This window comes from Pogona vitticeps, chromosome 5 (assembly GCF_051106095.1).
Source record: "Pogona vitticeps strain Pit_001003342236 chromosome 5, PviZW2.1, whole genome shotgun sequence".
Lineage (NCBI taxonomy): Eukaryota > Metazoa > Chordata > Lepidosauria > Squamata > Agamidae > Pogona > Pogona vitticeps.
The window spans coordinates 78,400,220-78,416,893 of record NC_135787.1 but is presented as its reverse complement, the minus strand read 5'-3'; the positions used below and the strand labels follow the sequence as shown (position 1 = coordinate 78,416,893).

General features: G+C 39.3%; 1 long non-coding RNA gene across 1 annotated transcript in view; it reads left to right on the top strand.

Moving 5' to 3' along the window:
- Positions 1–1,654: 1,654 nt before the first annotated feature.
- Positions 1,655–16,674, top strand: part of LOC140707497 (uncharacterized) — a 42,536-nt gene continuing 27,516 nt past the window's right edge. Inside the window, exons 1-2 of the long non-coding RNA XR_013545525.1 lie at positions 1,655–1,759; positions 7,332–7,417. This is a non-coding gene — a long non-coding RNA (uncharacterized LOC140707497). The remainder of the gene's footprint in view (positions 1,760–7,331; positions 7,418–16,674) is intronic.

The window sequence follows — 16,674 nt, the reverse complement described above, 5'->3', positions numbered from 1 at the left end:
TGTGTGTGGCGGCAACCAGATGAGGAGTACAACGACAAGTGTGTCATGCCTACTGTCAAGCATGGTGGTGGGAGTGTCATGGTCTGGGGCTGCATGAATGCTGCTGGCACTGGGAGCTACAGTTCAATGAGGGAACCATGAATGCCAACATGTACTGTGAAATACTGAAGCAGAGCATGATCCTCTCCCTTTGGAGACTGGGTCACAGAGCAGTATTCCAACATGATAACAACTCCAAACTCACCTCCAAAATGACCACTGCTTTGCTAAAGAAGCTGAGGGCGAAGGTGATGGACTGGCCAGACATGTCTCCAGAACTAAACCCTATTGAGCATCTGTGGGGCATCCTGAAACAGAAGGTGGAGGTGTGCAAGGTCTCTAACATCCACCAGCTCTGTGATGTCATCATGGAGGAGTGGAAGAGGACTCCAGTGGCAACCTGTGAAGCTCTGGTGAACTCTGTGCCCGGGAGGGTTAAGGCTGTGCTGGAAAATAATGGTGGCCACACCAAATATTGACACTTTGTGCCCAGTTTGGACATTATCATTTAGGGGTGTACTCACTTTTGTTGCCAGCAGTTTAGACATTAATGGCTGTGTGTTGCGTTATCGTGAGGGGACAGCACATTTATTTCTTCAGTGTTGTCACATGAAAATATATACTAAAATATTTATGAAATGTGAGGGGGTGTACTTACTTCTGTGATATAGATATTCTACATCAACCCCTGGACTGTCAACCCATCTTTTCCTTGATTTCTTATTTACTTATTTATTTACTTGTTATATTTTCTACCCCACCTTTCAATACAAAAATAGTTCTTAATGTGACTTACAATCTTTTTAAAACAATAAAAATAAATAAATCCCCATTTAACTATAATAATAATAATAAAATCAAGTTAACCAAGCTGATCATAAAATACATTAAAATTCACAGGGCATAGAGTTAAAAGCAACACAGCAGGGTTCAGCAGAACACCAGCAGCTCAAATGCTCTTGTCTTTGATCTGTATGACATTGCAGAACTGGATGATATTACATAGAATACATTGCAAACAGTGACTTATTTGTAACTAGTTCACTTTTCAATAGTTAAGGTATACTGTGTCACATTATAATTGGAGGGCAAAGTAGGATACTGTCATTCCTTTTGCTGTACAGCTATAGCACTTACAATTAATTTTATAGCTACAAGGAGCAGCCATACTCCCTACATGTGTCTTCTGTTTCAGGCTGGTGATGGATGGTGTTCTGATTTTTTAAATGAAAAAAAGTTACAATTTTAGTTACTTCTGAATAATGGAAAAATGCATGATCACTGCAACAAAACCAACTACTTTTGGTCCTTTAAACTGGAACTGCTTTTAAAAGTACCTTTATAAGCTATTTGCTCATATATATCTCATGCCCTATATTCTGAGATCCACCCAAACCTGAATGCATTTCATTACAGTTCAGCCAGGAAGGCCAGGGTTGCTATGAGCTGGCCAAGACAATTCATCCACTAGGTTATAGAACATGCTTATCATGATGGTCACAGGGTCACACTTAAACAGCTTGAGTCCAAGTATCTCAGGGACCATGCCTCCATTTATGAGCCTGCTCATTTTCACCATCATCGCAGGTATGTTTGGTGGGAGCAAGGGACAGTGCCTTCTCTGTAGCTGCTCCCAATCTCTAGAACTCCCTCCCATGAGAGTTGAGACTGGCCTATTTTTGCTGTCCTTCTGCAAATAGGCAAAGACTTTTCTCTTCAGGTAGACTTTCCCTTACTGTCCATCAGAATGGAATTTTTAAAATGGATTGCTGTTCTTTGTTGCTTCTAAATGTGTTTTTAGTATTGTTTTTATTTACCATGTTTATTATTATATTTGTTTAATTCTTTTTAAAGCATTTGTATACTTTCTGTTTTAGCTTTTAAATATTATTGTTTAATTATGTAAGGCACATTGGGTCCTTTTTAAGGAGAAAGGTAGAGTATAAATATTTTAAATAAATAAAATAAAATAACAAACATGTAGCTATAACATAGGACCCAAGATTTAGCCTTGTTCCTTATTTAGACACAACTGTAAAATCAGCCCCAATTGTAATGAGTTAAATAAAGGTGACTTGGCATATCAAACTTTAATGCTTCTTCTGCTGAATAGTTCAAGTGTGGATCTTCAACCCTTTGTAATAGTTTTATTTAAATTACTCCAACAGAGTAATGAAAGAAAAAAAACACTCAATACATAGTAAACGGTATTGTCTATAGAGTAATATGGAAAGGACACTGGGTTATTTATATTAATACGATGAGCTCTCAGACATTTTTCATTTGGGTTGCATAATGTGTCAAGCTGTTCAGAGTCTCAGAAGTGCCATCTGATTATGATGAATCCATTCCTCAAACTACTTAGATATTGGCATCCATGTATAAAAGGACATGTAGTTCCTGGTTATTGACACATTTTTCATAACTTTAGTAGCCGCTTGAGAGCTGAGAGGATTTCTGGGTGTCTGCTTGAGGCGGGGGAGGCAATCCTTTCTCTATGAAACAGCTTATCATTGCCAAAAATGATATGCAATTGCCAATATGTCGGAATGTTTCTTCTGTACTCCATGCACCCCCAAAAAAATAAATTTTAAGGAATTCCTGTTTTAGACAACAACATATATTTCTTGATTCTACCAGAAGGAATCTTGAAGCAAAAGAAGAGTACAATTGCTTCTGAAGAATGAGGTGTGGATGTTGCCTCTACAGAAAAATATTGCTAGTCCTATCAAAAATTCTTTATCATATGTTGAAGTTTGTTACGTGTTTCATCAAAGCTGCAACTTCCACATTTGTTTGCAAATCTGGTTGTAGGAGGGAAAAAACCTCATAAAACTCTTAATGCAAGTGTGCTTCTTCCACTTCTGCACCTCATTAGACTAATATTATTCAAATGTTTTGGTTTCTTCAACATTACTCACTCAATTCCATTCAGCACAGTCTCTAGAACCCATGTACCATTTATAGGAGACTTCCAGGGCTGCCATAGGGTGAATGCACTGGGAATTATACATCTACCAGCCCAGTTGCACACACATATATGTGAATCTAACCTATTTTTTAAGACATCAAGCTGAATCTGTTGTCCGTGTCTTTAACATTAATTAATATAAGTAGCTGCCTGGGACTGCTTTTATTGGTACATTTTACTGCTTCTGCTTTGCACATGTACAAGTATTTAGGTTGTTTGTTATTAATCATCTATTGTGGTTGTTTTACACCCTTTTAATTGGAGTTGAAAGCCCTCTTGAAAGCTGTTACAATAGAAGAGTGGGTTTTAAAACAGAAACATTAACAATAGTTACATAAATCAATGATTTCCCTAAACAAGAAAAGCATTTCTGGCCTGAAAAACATTGGGATAAATGATCTTCTACATCCTAGTAAATATTTGTGTACACTTCCGTGGTTTATCACTTGTTTTGTCTTATTTGCTCATAATTACAGCTCCCATGTCAGCAAGATGCCATTCCCTGAGATGTCAAGGTCCAAACCAAAGACCAGAGAATATGACTTTGTGATGCCATAGTGGCAGAGCTGTCAAGGGTTGTGAAGGTTGCCAAAATTTATTCTGGCCCAGATAATTACGGAAATAAGCATGTTCAAGATGGGGCAGCTTGCAAATGTAACACACAGGGCAGCAATCAGATACTGCACCCACTGGAGCAATGGTGTTAATAAGTGGGGATATTCTTGCCCTTGTCAATAAATGTTTTTGTTGAGTAAATTGAGCAAATTTGAGCAAATTGCACAGGTGCTCCTGGGGATGGAAAAAGGAAGGAAGGAAAGAAGGAAGGAAAGTGGTGGGAGCTTTTACCCACATTGGAGGTCCAGCAGTAGTTGATAACACACTGAATTGCTTGTTAATTTACAAAAAAACACAAACAAACAAACAAACAACAACCTCCAAACAACAAGTAACTTCTGGTGTGTGGTGACGGTGTGAGTGAATGACTTTCAAATGTCGTATCAACATCTCTTTATGATTTATCTACCCTTTTAATATAATAATTGTTTAATTCTTTTTAAATATTTGTATACTTACTGTTTCTAGCTTCAAATATTTTTTTAATGATGGAAGCCACTTTGGGTCCTCTTAAGGAGAAAAACAGAGTAAAAATATTTTAAATAAATAAATAAATATCTGAGCACAGATCCTCCAAACCAACAACATCCCATGTTAGGTTGTCTCTCTTCCTTTTCCCTCCCCCTCCTAATAATATTTCTAGTACAGTATTGTGGAAAACTTAAAATTAATGCTTCGTCATGATTAATATATTTTCTGTACGTCATTGCTGCTTTTCTGTGTGCCATTTAGCCTTGTAATCCACTGAAGTTTCAGCTAGTAGATAGAACTGCAAACTTGCCTAAGACTGGTTTCAAGATTATCTTACAACTGATACTTGCTCATACTTACTCAGATGTCTTGGGACAGTTGACTGTGATGTACTCAAGAACTCATGACTTGAACAGTCATACATTAGCTGTTTTCTTTGTCTCTTACCTACTTGACTAAAATTCACAAAGACTAGCATGTTGGTTGGTGAAAAAAAATACATGTAACTTGCTAATTGGTAGACAGATGCTGTAATCCTCCTTGAGAGAAACTATAAAAACTGTGTGGTTATGCCATGCAGGCATACTGTACTCCTTTTCTCTTTGAATTGGGTGCACCTTTCGCCAGTGAAATAAACTATCGCTGTTTCACTGCCTCAATTGCTATCATTATTTTGTCTCCACCCTAACTGTGAGAGCAAACCTCCAAGTGAATATTTATCACACAAAATATCCAGTAAGTTCTGCTCAGGTCTTGTAAACTAACAGCTCCAAAACAGACCTTTAAAATATTTTGGCACAGAGGGACGGTAGCCACATCCCAGTTGTTCTTGGTTCTGACATCCCCCAACAAATATATTACAGATCATGTGATCATATTCTGGGATCCTCTAGCACTGGGTAATTCTACATGAGGGAACATACTAATGGAATGTATGTGTAGTTCATGTATATTTCCATTTTAAAAGGTTAGGAAATTCAGTTTTTCAAAACAAACTTCCAGTTCACAAACTACCATTTGTGACACCAACAAGGGGAAAATCCCAGAACCAGAGTCCTTTTTCCATCACTTCTCACATGAACAGTGCAATTGGCAGGTCTTTTTTTCTGACAATTTCTCCAAATATCTATTGCTTGGAGCCAAAACGTAATCAAAATGCCCAGAAAATTCTTAGCTGATCCCTACTGGGTCCCACCCAGGCCATGAAGATGCTAGGTAAGAAATAACTTTTCTCCTTTCCAAGACCTATTCTTGTGAATTTTTGTCTTTGCTATTGCCTTTGCCACATTAAAATCAAATTTGTGAGCTTATCATATGTGTGTGAAAGATACCTAGCACAACACTAAAAACACTCAGGACACTCAGTTTATTGCATAATATCAAAGAAAAGCCATTGAGTTTTTCAGTGTCTGTGACAAATGGCCAGTAAAAGTGAGTAAATAATAATAATCATGTGCCTTCAACTCAATTCTGACTTACAGCAAGCCTTTTCAGGGTATTCCAGGTACAGAATACTCAGAAGTGGTTTACCATTCCCTTCTTCTGGTGGCACCTTGGAACTGTGCAGCTTGCCCAAGGCTACAGAAGCTGGTTCTTCTCACACGAGACACAGGAATCAAACTTCCAACCTCTGGCTCTTCGGAGCACTGAGCTATCCAGCCAATCAAAAAAGGAGTAGATAGTGTGACATTTTTGAAATGGTAGAAAGTCCAGTGAAGGCCAGTTGCCTGTATGTACCTCCCAAGCCAATCCTTCTGCTTAATGAATGCTTCATGGAAATCCTGTAGTAAATCCCAACTAGAGTAGGCCTCTGAATCTGTAGAATTTATATAGGTGTTGGCTCACCAAATCCATACTGATTCAATGGTCCTGCCCTAGTTTCCACTTACTACTGGATTACTGTCCTTGAGTCGTATCACTAACCCTGAACTACAGTGGCTAAAGTGAATGTTATTTCCCATAACATTCTGTGTGTATATGAATATCTTAGAATTTGCCATCTTTTGGCATGCCAGTTTCTTTCTTTTAGGAACCAGTTTATCTCAAATATGAAGTACAAGAACATATTTGTGAATGAAGGAGAGGAAGAGATGATCATGAGATATGCTGATCCATGAATTTTGCAAAAAGAGTTTTTGTTTGTTTGGCATTTGGTCCGTCCTTAGCAATGACTAAAGTCTGAAAAATGGTCTGAAAAGTGAATTAAGAACCAGTTTAGTAATCTGTGTGTTTGTTGTCTTGTTGTTGGGTTCCTCTTTTAGTGGTCCTCTCCTGAGTTTCTGCCATTACTCCCCAGCTAACCCACATATGTTTGCCCTCACTCTAGGTTCTTTTCTAATTCTACCTTCTGTCCTGTCTAGGCTTTACTCATGATACCATCTAATGGGATACCATATTCCACTTTAGAAGATGGTGGTCTTAATCTCAGTCTTTTGAGTCTCTGTGCACTAAACAGAAGCACAAAGCAACTTTAACCATTGTCTAACAAGCTTGCAATTCTGTTATAGTATCTTTCGGTCTAAGCATAGCTTCTAGACAGCTGCTAAATTTAACTTCCTGGAATATGAGAGGAATTAATATATTGGCTCACACAAAAGCAAAACAAAACAGCCCATGCTTCTCATATTTTGGTCAATACATGTGTGCTTTAAAATGTCTCTATTTCTCTGCCAACAACAGATGAGAATGTTGGAGTTTCTGAGATGGCTTACATATTTTTGAATCTGAATTTAGAATGCTTGTTAATGTTGCAATTAGTATTCATTTCTTGTCGTTTGAATACCAAAATTGTCATAGCCAATCAATCCAATGGTCCATCTAACTGAATATCCAGATATTTCTCATGAAGGGTAAGAAACCTCATGGCAGACAATTATGCAGTAAGCTGCCTGTGAGAGAGCGGTATTCCATCTGGTATGAGCTGGTTTGTGCTCAGAAGCTTAATTTTTTAAAATACATGAACTGTATCAATAGTGCTATCAATGTGATGCTTAAGTTAATTGTTGTCTTCATATTCTCCCTATTACATTTTGGTTTGCTATAAAGATTTGTCTGAAGCTCACAGGGTTAACAAACACTATGGATTTCATATGTATTGTGTATTAATATTTAGATTGCTTGTCTTTGTTTTATCTTAGCTCATTTCTTGCCCATGGAGGGGATAGTCATTGTAAGTACTTCAGAATGTTTGGTACATTCTCTTATGTTTATTTTACTGATTTGTTTTTGATTCCAGATTTTATGATGATCCTGAACTGATCAGCTGGCAACTATTTTTTCAGAAGTCTATTGTGGTGTTACTCAATAGAACAGCTCATACAGGTACATTGACTGTTTGGCTATACTTTTCCTGGTTCTGATAGATACTGAAAATCCTCCATGCCATCCTGTGCTTATGATGAACTCCTGTAGTGGGGAGCCATTTCTGTCTATGAACCTTCCTTCCCTGATCAAGGAGGCTACAAAACCATGATGGGTAGATTAGTGTTCTTTTTTTCTATCTCCCAGGATTTCAAAATCAAGATGATTGCAACAGCTGATACAGAACAAAAAATTTTTACCCAGTTAATAGTAAATGTGTTCCACAACTTATGAACTCAAATTAATAATAGATATTAATTTTTTTCATAAATTAAAAACACTAGTTGAAAAGCACATATGGGTGTTTCTTCATCCATGGATCAATCCTTGGTTATTCTCTATGGAAATGTCCTCCATGTAGCCTTTTACAACTCTGAACAAGAAAGCAATCCATATTTCTTTGCTCCCAAGCTTTTCAGGCCACCACAACATTGCTTGTGCATTGAGGGCATGTTATGTGATCAGTTTAATCTCACAATGTGTCTCCCACTTCTGCTTCCCAGCATCAGTGAGCAGAGCAGCCAGGAAAAACAGACATGTGGTAGTATGTGTGTGTGGAGTGCCCTTGAGTTTTAGTGGAAGTGTGTGTGTGTGTGTGTGTGTGTGTGTGTGTGTGTGTGTGTGTGTGTGTGTGTGTGTGTGTGTGTGTGTGTGTGTGTGTGTGTGTGTGTGGCAGAGAAAGGGGGACATAGAAAAATGAAGAGGATGAACAGCTCAATGAGGACCCCATTGTGGGGCATGGTACCCAAAGAGAACCAAGATATTTTTATACACAAAGTGTAGCAGAAAGCCAAAAAAATCCACAAAATTTCTCTTCATGCCTATCAGTAAATATGCAGTAACTGCTCATAACATAACTAAAATTTCACTGCCACGTCATGACATCACCAAATCTGCTAAGTCAGTTCTCTCATTTCACCTAATAGCTGATCCAACTCTGATGGGAGGGATCATTTCACATTTGTTCCAACCATGCAAACTTGTGTTAATCTAAGCAAAGGCATTCCCCCTTGAGAGAAGAGAAAGCACTTAAAATTGTGCATGCCATCTGGACTGTTGATAAGTATTCACATTAATTTTGTTTAATCTGTTATTTTGTTATTCAGGGTCTAACATTTTGCATTTGCTGAAAACTTTTTCCCCAGTTGGCAATTTCTCCTGGTGCTTAAAAATTTGTTCATGCACCTCTTTGGACGTGGAAGTGGCACTTTTCATTTCCAGGCAGTGTTAGCAGTAAACATCTGCTAGACTTACTCTGTGCCGATGTACGATTTATCATTCACTTTTTCTTTTGGTCTTCCAAACTCAATGATCTTTCTTTTCAGGTGGTCCATTTACACTTTGACTTTCTCTTAATTAGGTTAGAACAGGAGTCAGGGAACTTTTTTACCTTTTACCCCCCCCCATTTTTTTTTGTATAAGACAACATTACCCCCTTGATTTGAAAGGAAGGAAATGATACAGTATTTGATGAAGCCAGCCTTTTCCCCCGCCTTAATTCAAGCCTTGCCTGTTCCTTTTTTCATAGTTTTGAGTCAGTGTCTCTCTCTCTCACACACACACACACAGAGACAGACACAAACACACATCCACCCTCCCTCCACCCTTTTTTCCTGCCTTAATTCAAGCCTTGCCTGTTCCTTTTTTCATAGTTTTGAGTCAGTCTCTCTCACTCACTCTCTCTCTCCCCCTCCCTCTCTCTCTCTCTCTCTCTCACACACACACACACACACACATTCATCCACCCACCCACCCTCCATTTCCTCCGTCCCTCCATTTTCTACATACATTTAAATAAGCTTGATGAAGTCCTTGGTCTCTCACACCTTTCTTCCCTCCTCCCCTTGCTTGCTCCTTGATCCTTTCCCTCCTGCTGCTTCTTTGCAGTCATTTCCAGAGCAAGAAGTCATTCAGAAGCCCTGGATTGATTGATTGATTGCCTGGGGCTAATCCACAGCTGCAACCAATCAAGGAGCTTATCTCTGATCTCCGAACTAATTGAGGATTTACAAGTGCCTGCTGCAACCAGGAAGTAACAGGGAGAGGTGGCTTAGAATTTGAGATTTGGCTGCAGAGGTGGGAGGGAGGGAAGGAAGAAGGGGTGTAGCACTCTGCTCATTACCCCCAGGATTTCCACTTTTACCTCATTTGGGGTAATTTATCCCTGTTCCCCAACCTATGGGTTAGAAAAATGGCAAGTTTTAAGGGTGCCAGAGCTTATGCTACAAAAAAGAACATGTTGATTAATGGAGGGCATGGAGCAAGGGGGAACAACACGAGACACTCTCTATTTAGTTAGACTGCAACTGGAAGCATCCTGTACTGCTGATTGTGCTGAGAGGAGTTGCAGTCCAGCTATATGTCTGAGACACCAATTTTCCACTTGATAGAGTGACATGGCTTGGGATGGACATAACTGCTGTTGTGAACCAGCAGTCAAAAAATAAAAGAGAACCTTAAAAAAGGACAAGCTAGATATCAGACATTATAATCTCCTGTGTGTCTCTGTGTGTTACCAAATAGCTGGTGAACTCTCATATTTGTATGGGGAGGTAATTAAAAACATATGAATGAAGAAGCATATAAATGTTTTAATGTATTTATTTATTATTTAAGGCAGGTATAGATTGCTTGATGTAGTGCTGAGCACTATTCTAAGCAGTTTACTATAATAAATAATACAACCCACATAAACCAAAATACACATCCACAAAGAGACATATATCATATTAAGCCCAAACAGTGGCTGTGACGTACACCCCATGTCCTTTGTTTATTTTGCCTTAAACACAAGTCTACCCTCTGGATGTGTCTCCTCACTTCACGCTGCCACCAGGTATTATTCCCTTAATACCAAACAGATCTTAGACACGTGCTGCCAATTCAACAGATTTATTGATTTGATAAATGTCATGCAAATCACAGGAGTAAATCACAGATGTTTAAGTGTGTTCATTAAATATAATTTGCTTTCACATTGGTTTGGATGTTTATTTATTCACTGTTACAATTTTCTTTGACTATCTATTTATTCTCTGTACTTTTGAACTCTTTCCTATTATCTCTAGCATTCCCACTTTCCAACCTCTGTCCTAACTTTCTCAATTCAATCTCCTAACTCTCTCTATATAATTTCCTATCTCCAACCTCTTTTCTCCAACTCTCCTCCCTAACTGTCTAACTAACTCTTCAACTGTCCTTTTGGTTCCGCCCCTCCTGTCCTCTCATAGGCTTCTCAAAAAAGAACAGCCTTTAACATCCTCATAAAGGATAGGAGACAAGGAGCCTGATGTACTTCTAGTGGGAGGCCATTCCATTGAGATGGGGCCATAGCCAAGAAGGTACAATTTTTCATATCCCATCTTTTTTTGACACACTCAGCATGGCCACCTACGAGAAGCAAGGCTTGTGAGGAATGGGTGGGATGGGCCAATGTTCTGAGAGAAAGATGCTCTGACAAATAATGTGGTCCCAGAGCATTGAGAACTTTATAAGTTAGAACCAAAACCTCAAAGCTGGTCTGGAAAACAGCAGGAAGCCAATGCAGGTGAACCAGGGCTGCATTGATCAGTTGGGGATCCCAGGAGAGCCAGCCTGTGCGGCCTTGGGCAAGTTGCACAGTCCCAGGTAACCCCCAGAAAAAGAGAATGGTAAACCACTTCTGAGTATTCCCTGTCTGGAAAATTCTGAAAAGTGCTGCCATAAGTCAGAATTGACTAGATGGCACATAATTATTTTATTATCATTACTGAGCAAATGTACATTTCACATGGCCCAATTAGGGTGGCCTGGTAAGGGGCAAATACTGTATTTTTCCGTGTATAAGATGATACTTTCTCCTAAAATAGAGTAAAAATTGAGGGTTATTTTATACATGTAAGTAAGGGGGGAAGGGATCAAAGGGCTGCAGGATCGCAGCCCTTTGATTGTGCAGCCATAGCTGCTTTACCCACTTCCTAAGTCCTGCTTTTCTTTGGGTAAAACAGCAATGAAAGGGCTGCAGGATCACAGCCCTTTGTTCATGCAGCCCTTTCATGGCTGCTTTACTTCACTGCTGCAGCCATGAAACAGCTGCACAATCAAAGGGCTGCGATCGTATAGCCCTTTCATTGCTGCTTTATCTGAAATAGGAACAAAGTAGAAGACCCCCACTTTTCTTATTTGGGATTATACATTGTTATACATAAGTGTGTTGTATACATAGAAAAATACGGTATGCTGTTTGGTTGGGTTTACCTTGGGGTAAATACACACAAAAGTAAATGTTTTAGCCAAAGATAAACTATGCAAGGGGTTCATTGTAAAAATCTAGAGTTTACTATTTAGGAGCATACAAGGTGGTATAATATAGTCACAAAATTTAGGTGAAAAACAAAGGATGAGCCAGTACATCCACCTCCAAGAGAAATAAGCAAACAAAAAGAAGGAGGTGGGAGAAAGAGCATCTTAGAGTATTTTGAAATAATTGGAAGAGAGGACGGTACAAGTGTTTCAGATTACCCTAAAGCATTCAAAGAATGTGTGATGGGAGTTCTAGAACCATGCAAGCTAGGCTACCTCCAGAAACAAAATATCAAGCCACCATTAATAGTCTCTATATATGTATCAGTATATGGACAAAAAACTCCTCCACATAAGGAAGAATAAAATGCACATATATTGATATAAGTCCATAGAGTTCTCTGTGGAATGCAATGATTCTGTGGGTGATAGAGTGTATTGCTGTGGTGTGCAATCTATAGGGCAGAGTGCAGAAAATCAAAGCAATGGGATAATGCTAATAAGGTGTATAAATTTAAATATATATTGAATGCTTTGTAACTTGGAATAAAGAGCAAATTATAAAGAGGAAGGGTTGTGCATTCAAAAAAAGAGAATGAGTTACCCTTAGCTGGCAGTTTGTTTGTTTTTTAGTCTATCAAGGACACACACTCTATGACTCCTTAATTTCCCAGACTTGTGAGGCTCTGTGATAGATAACCGCTAGCAACCAATGTGCCTAGATAAGGAAGCATCCAGCAGAACTGTGGAATGTTGTTTTTTTCCAAGAGAGAGAGAAACCCTTTGGGAAGAAATATCAGCTGAAGTTGTCTGGTCTGCAATAAGCTCTTTCTCACCTTTCAACTGAAAAAAAATAATCTTTTATTTGTAGGGCAGCAGTTTGCCTTCACAATATTCCACAATCAGCAAGGAGTGAATGGAGATAAGGCAGGTAGGGACTTTTCAGCCCTTGTTAGGGTCTGGCATACTGGATAGGGGAAGGGGGGAAATTAATGAGTGACTGAGCCCTCTCAAAGGAGTGAGTATCTTTGGTTCTACAGATGCTGTTGGATAGAAATACTTTTTTAATTCATTACCACTTGCTATGGTGGCTTTTGTTAGTAGGAGTTGCAGTCAGAAGCATCTGGAGAAAAACAGTTCCCTCCTCCACAATCTATAGAAAATTTTTCCACAAGGCTAGTACACCCAAGGAAGGGGTTGGATCATGTCCTAAGAATTGGTCCACCACATTAGTGGACCAAGCCTGCAGGTCCCACTCAGAAGAAGATTCCAGCCATGAAGCGTCCCCTTCTTAAATATGACGAGTTTAATGTGAATTCACCAGAGAGTGCCTACAGCCTAAGTACACACGTCACTTACAGAACACACATCATGTAGCAGTAATATATGATTGAGTAGTGTCGATCAGGAAGCATATACATTGATATATCATTGCTATATGCATTCTGTACTTGCAGACCTCACTCAGGAGCTACTCCAGGACTGCTTAGTCAGTTCTCCAGCACCCATAAGTGGATATCTGTCTTCTAAGAGCTAGTGTGGTTTGGTGGATGGTGTGTTGCACTATGATGTGGAAGACCTGAGTTCAAATCCCTACTCACCCATGGAAAGTCACATACCTTCAAAACCCTATTAGGGACACCATAAGTCAGAAGTAACTTGACAGGAGGTAACAGCGACAATCTGTATTGGCAATGTGGAAAAACTGGTGATGCTCCTACTTTGAGTATATTCTCCACATCTTCATGTGAACATGTACAATTGTTGGTGGTCATGAACATTTGCCAGTCAACCTCAATTAACCTAATATATCTAAAAAATTCAAAAGCTTACAATAAAAAAAGCCTTTTTGTACAAATACATATTTCAGAACCATTTGTTTATAAAAGGCTATTTTCTTTTATGAGATTTTGAAAAAGTATTTCATATATATATATAAATACTTTTTCAAAATCTCATAAAAGAAAATAGCCTTTTATAAATATAGTATATATAAAAATAAAGCAGAAAGACCGAAGTGGGTTTTATAGAAGCAGAGAGTGAAAAATTAAGTAATGTTTATGATTTATTGCATACAATTACTTTGCTATTATTTATTGTAATCTGTCTGGTAGAGCGAAATTGCCTGTTACTTTTCTTGGCATTCCATGGATGCTATGCTTTATTCCTACTGAATTAAGCTAAATAGTTTATCAGAAACTAAACATTTCATAATGGAATGCATGCTTGAGTGTGTGTGTGTCTGCACACACATGTAGAGCTTCAATATCTCATAATTCTGGAAGAGCATTGGATTGCCCCTAAGCGATGCATAAATGTTAATAAAGAATAAGTCATTATGATTGGTTTCAATTCTTGCAGAGAGAGAGAGAGAGAGAGAGAGAGAGAAAATGAGAATTCATTATTGTGAACCATTTGAAGCATTTTCTGAAGCAGCAATTGAGTAGAATTCCTGTCACCTTTTGCATGACAGCCAAAACAAATAAAGAAACAGAGGATGAATTCCTGGAGATAATTAAGCAGTGTTGATCTTGGGACATTGTCTTTTCAATGAAGCACTGATTGCATTGTTCATAACAAAACCACCTCTGCATGACAGAACTAATTAGTGACCATCTGAACTTACTTAGCCAAAGGAGAGGGGGAAAAGGCAATTAAAAATGTCGTCATCACTGGATCTATCATTGGACAGCTGGTTGTATTGATAAGTAACACTGCATGTTAAAGCTACTTTAGAAGACAATAGAACTTAATCTGCTTGCTAAGTAGTAATTAGAAAGCAATGAGAGACTATGAAATTACTGTTATTATGATGCAAACAACTTTCAAAAGTGGTTTTTATACTTTTAAAATACTATTCATCATGAACTAGTATTTCAGCAGGGAAGATGCTAGGGGTAGTGCTGGTATTGAGTATGCGTGTGCATGGGGAGGATTTTAGATTTTGACATTGAGAAAGCATAATTCTGGCATCATCATGATTGTGAAGAACAGTAACTAAAAAGCTGATTTGTAATGCAACAACTTGTGCTGGATGTTGTGCTAGTTTTGAAACAAATTCAGGATCCACTGTGCTATTATATTTCAACAGAGAATTGATTTTGCTGTATAACCATTGCCTAATCCTATGCTAGGAACTCATGGGCTCAAGCCCACCACTCAAATACAAATCCACTCTTCCCTTTTCACTGCACCTTGTATACCTGTGTAAAATCAGTTGCCTTTTTAATGCATTTCCGAGAATCTCACCAATGTTCTTGTCCTCCACAGAGGTTCTGTGTCAGGTTCAGAGCCTTTCCCCTCTCCATCTATAACATATAGTATGTTCCACAGTGACTAACACATGTTTTTGTACATTTTTTTTCCAAATCTATACATAGTCAATGCACTATGTGTAGAGTTTGGCACTTGCAGTTTCCTCCTAATGGGGAAAAAAGAAAGGTATGTCCACACTTTCATTAATGATATCACAGATCATTGTGGGACTGGCCCCAATTTTCCTGCTGGTGAGACTGGGCTCTCCTCCTCCCTGAGAGTCAGGGCAAGTGGGCTCCACCTCCCCAACCCACAGTTCACCTGTGGACTGGGGTGCTGGTGGTCCAGATGGAGACAGTGCCTTGGACATCACATATGTAGCCATGGCAGGATGGGGATTTAAGGAGGAGAGCAAGGTGGATGAGGACGACTGTTGGGCAAACACTGTTGATTGGGAGGCATTCAAGGCCCAAGAGGCTGGGAAACTATTCAACGCTGGGATCCTGACACAGGGCATTGGGAGGAATTCTTGGTGCGGGCAGAGGAAGCAACAAGGGTATACCAAGCCAAGTTGAGGTGACAAGAGGTGAGAAGGCTGGAGAACCAGCGATGGGAATGCTGTAGGGACAAGTCGCCCCCTAGCAAAGATGTCCTGGTCAGCATTCCCAACACCAGTCAACCAGCCCCCCCTCCTTCAATCTCCTCTTCCTCCACACTTTGCTATTCTGGTGAGTCCAGTCATGTCCACATAGACTTTGGCCATGCCTCTGAGGAACAATACTGTACCTACAGAGCAGCTGCTGTTAGCTGTGACTATAGAGGAGTAGCTAGGGAAGGATCGCAGGTTATGCTACTCGAGGGGCAGCAGAGTACCTGCATCCAGGACTCTTGTTGTGGCGCTCCATGTCTGGCCCACCCACAAGGAGTTATGGAGCTCAGAGAGGAGCCAAGGCTCTGCTCCTCCCAGTGAAAGACTGTTTGGAACTTGTTAGCTTTGTTTGGACTGTTTAGGAGTACAATTAACTCTTGTTTCTTCAAATACTCATTGTGTCATGACAGAGCAGAGCATGGGAGCTGCTCACAATAATAAATTGGGTGAATTAATATAACCCTCAATTAATGCACATTCCATTTTTAAACGGAGAAACAGGGAAAATGAGACTGATACTTCCCACTTTCCATTTCAACCTCCTACCTACCTCTGTGTTTGTATGCATGTGCGTGAGAGACATCTCTTTATTTCTTTGGCTTCACTCACAATTGGTTGCTCTGCTCTCAACTCACAATGAGCACTGAGCACTAGTACGATCAATGTATTCTCCACCTCTCGCTTTGACAATCCCAGAAATGTTACAAAAAGTATACACTCCAGACTCAAAAAGTAGACATAAATCTTTTCACCCAAGGTAACTCTGTCTGTCCCAAATGCAAGGCCTTCATTCTGAGATAAAAGTGAGTAGACTTATAAAATCTCAGCATGATCACAGTTTAGTGGGGCATCATGAGTAGGTGACAGTGTGTGGGCTTTTGAACTTCACAGAGCTTTTCTACAAACAAAGAGTTTGAAAAGCCCCTGCTCAATGCATCAGTACAGAGTGGCTCAATAAAAAAAAGGAGGTTACTTCACTTATATTATTTCTCTGTTGCTTTACCAACTTTAGCTATGACATGGACCAGATAGG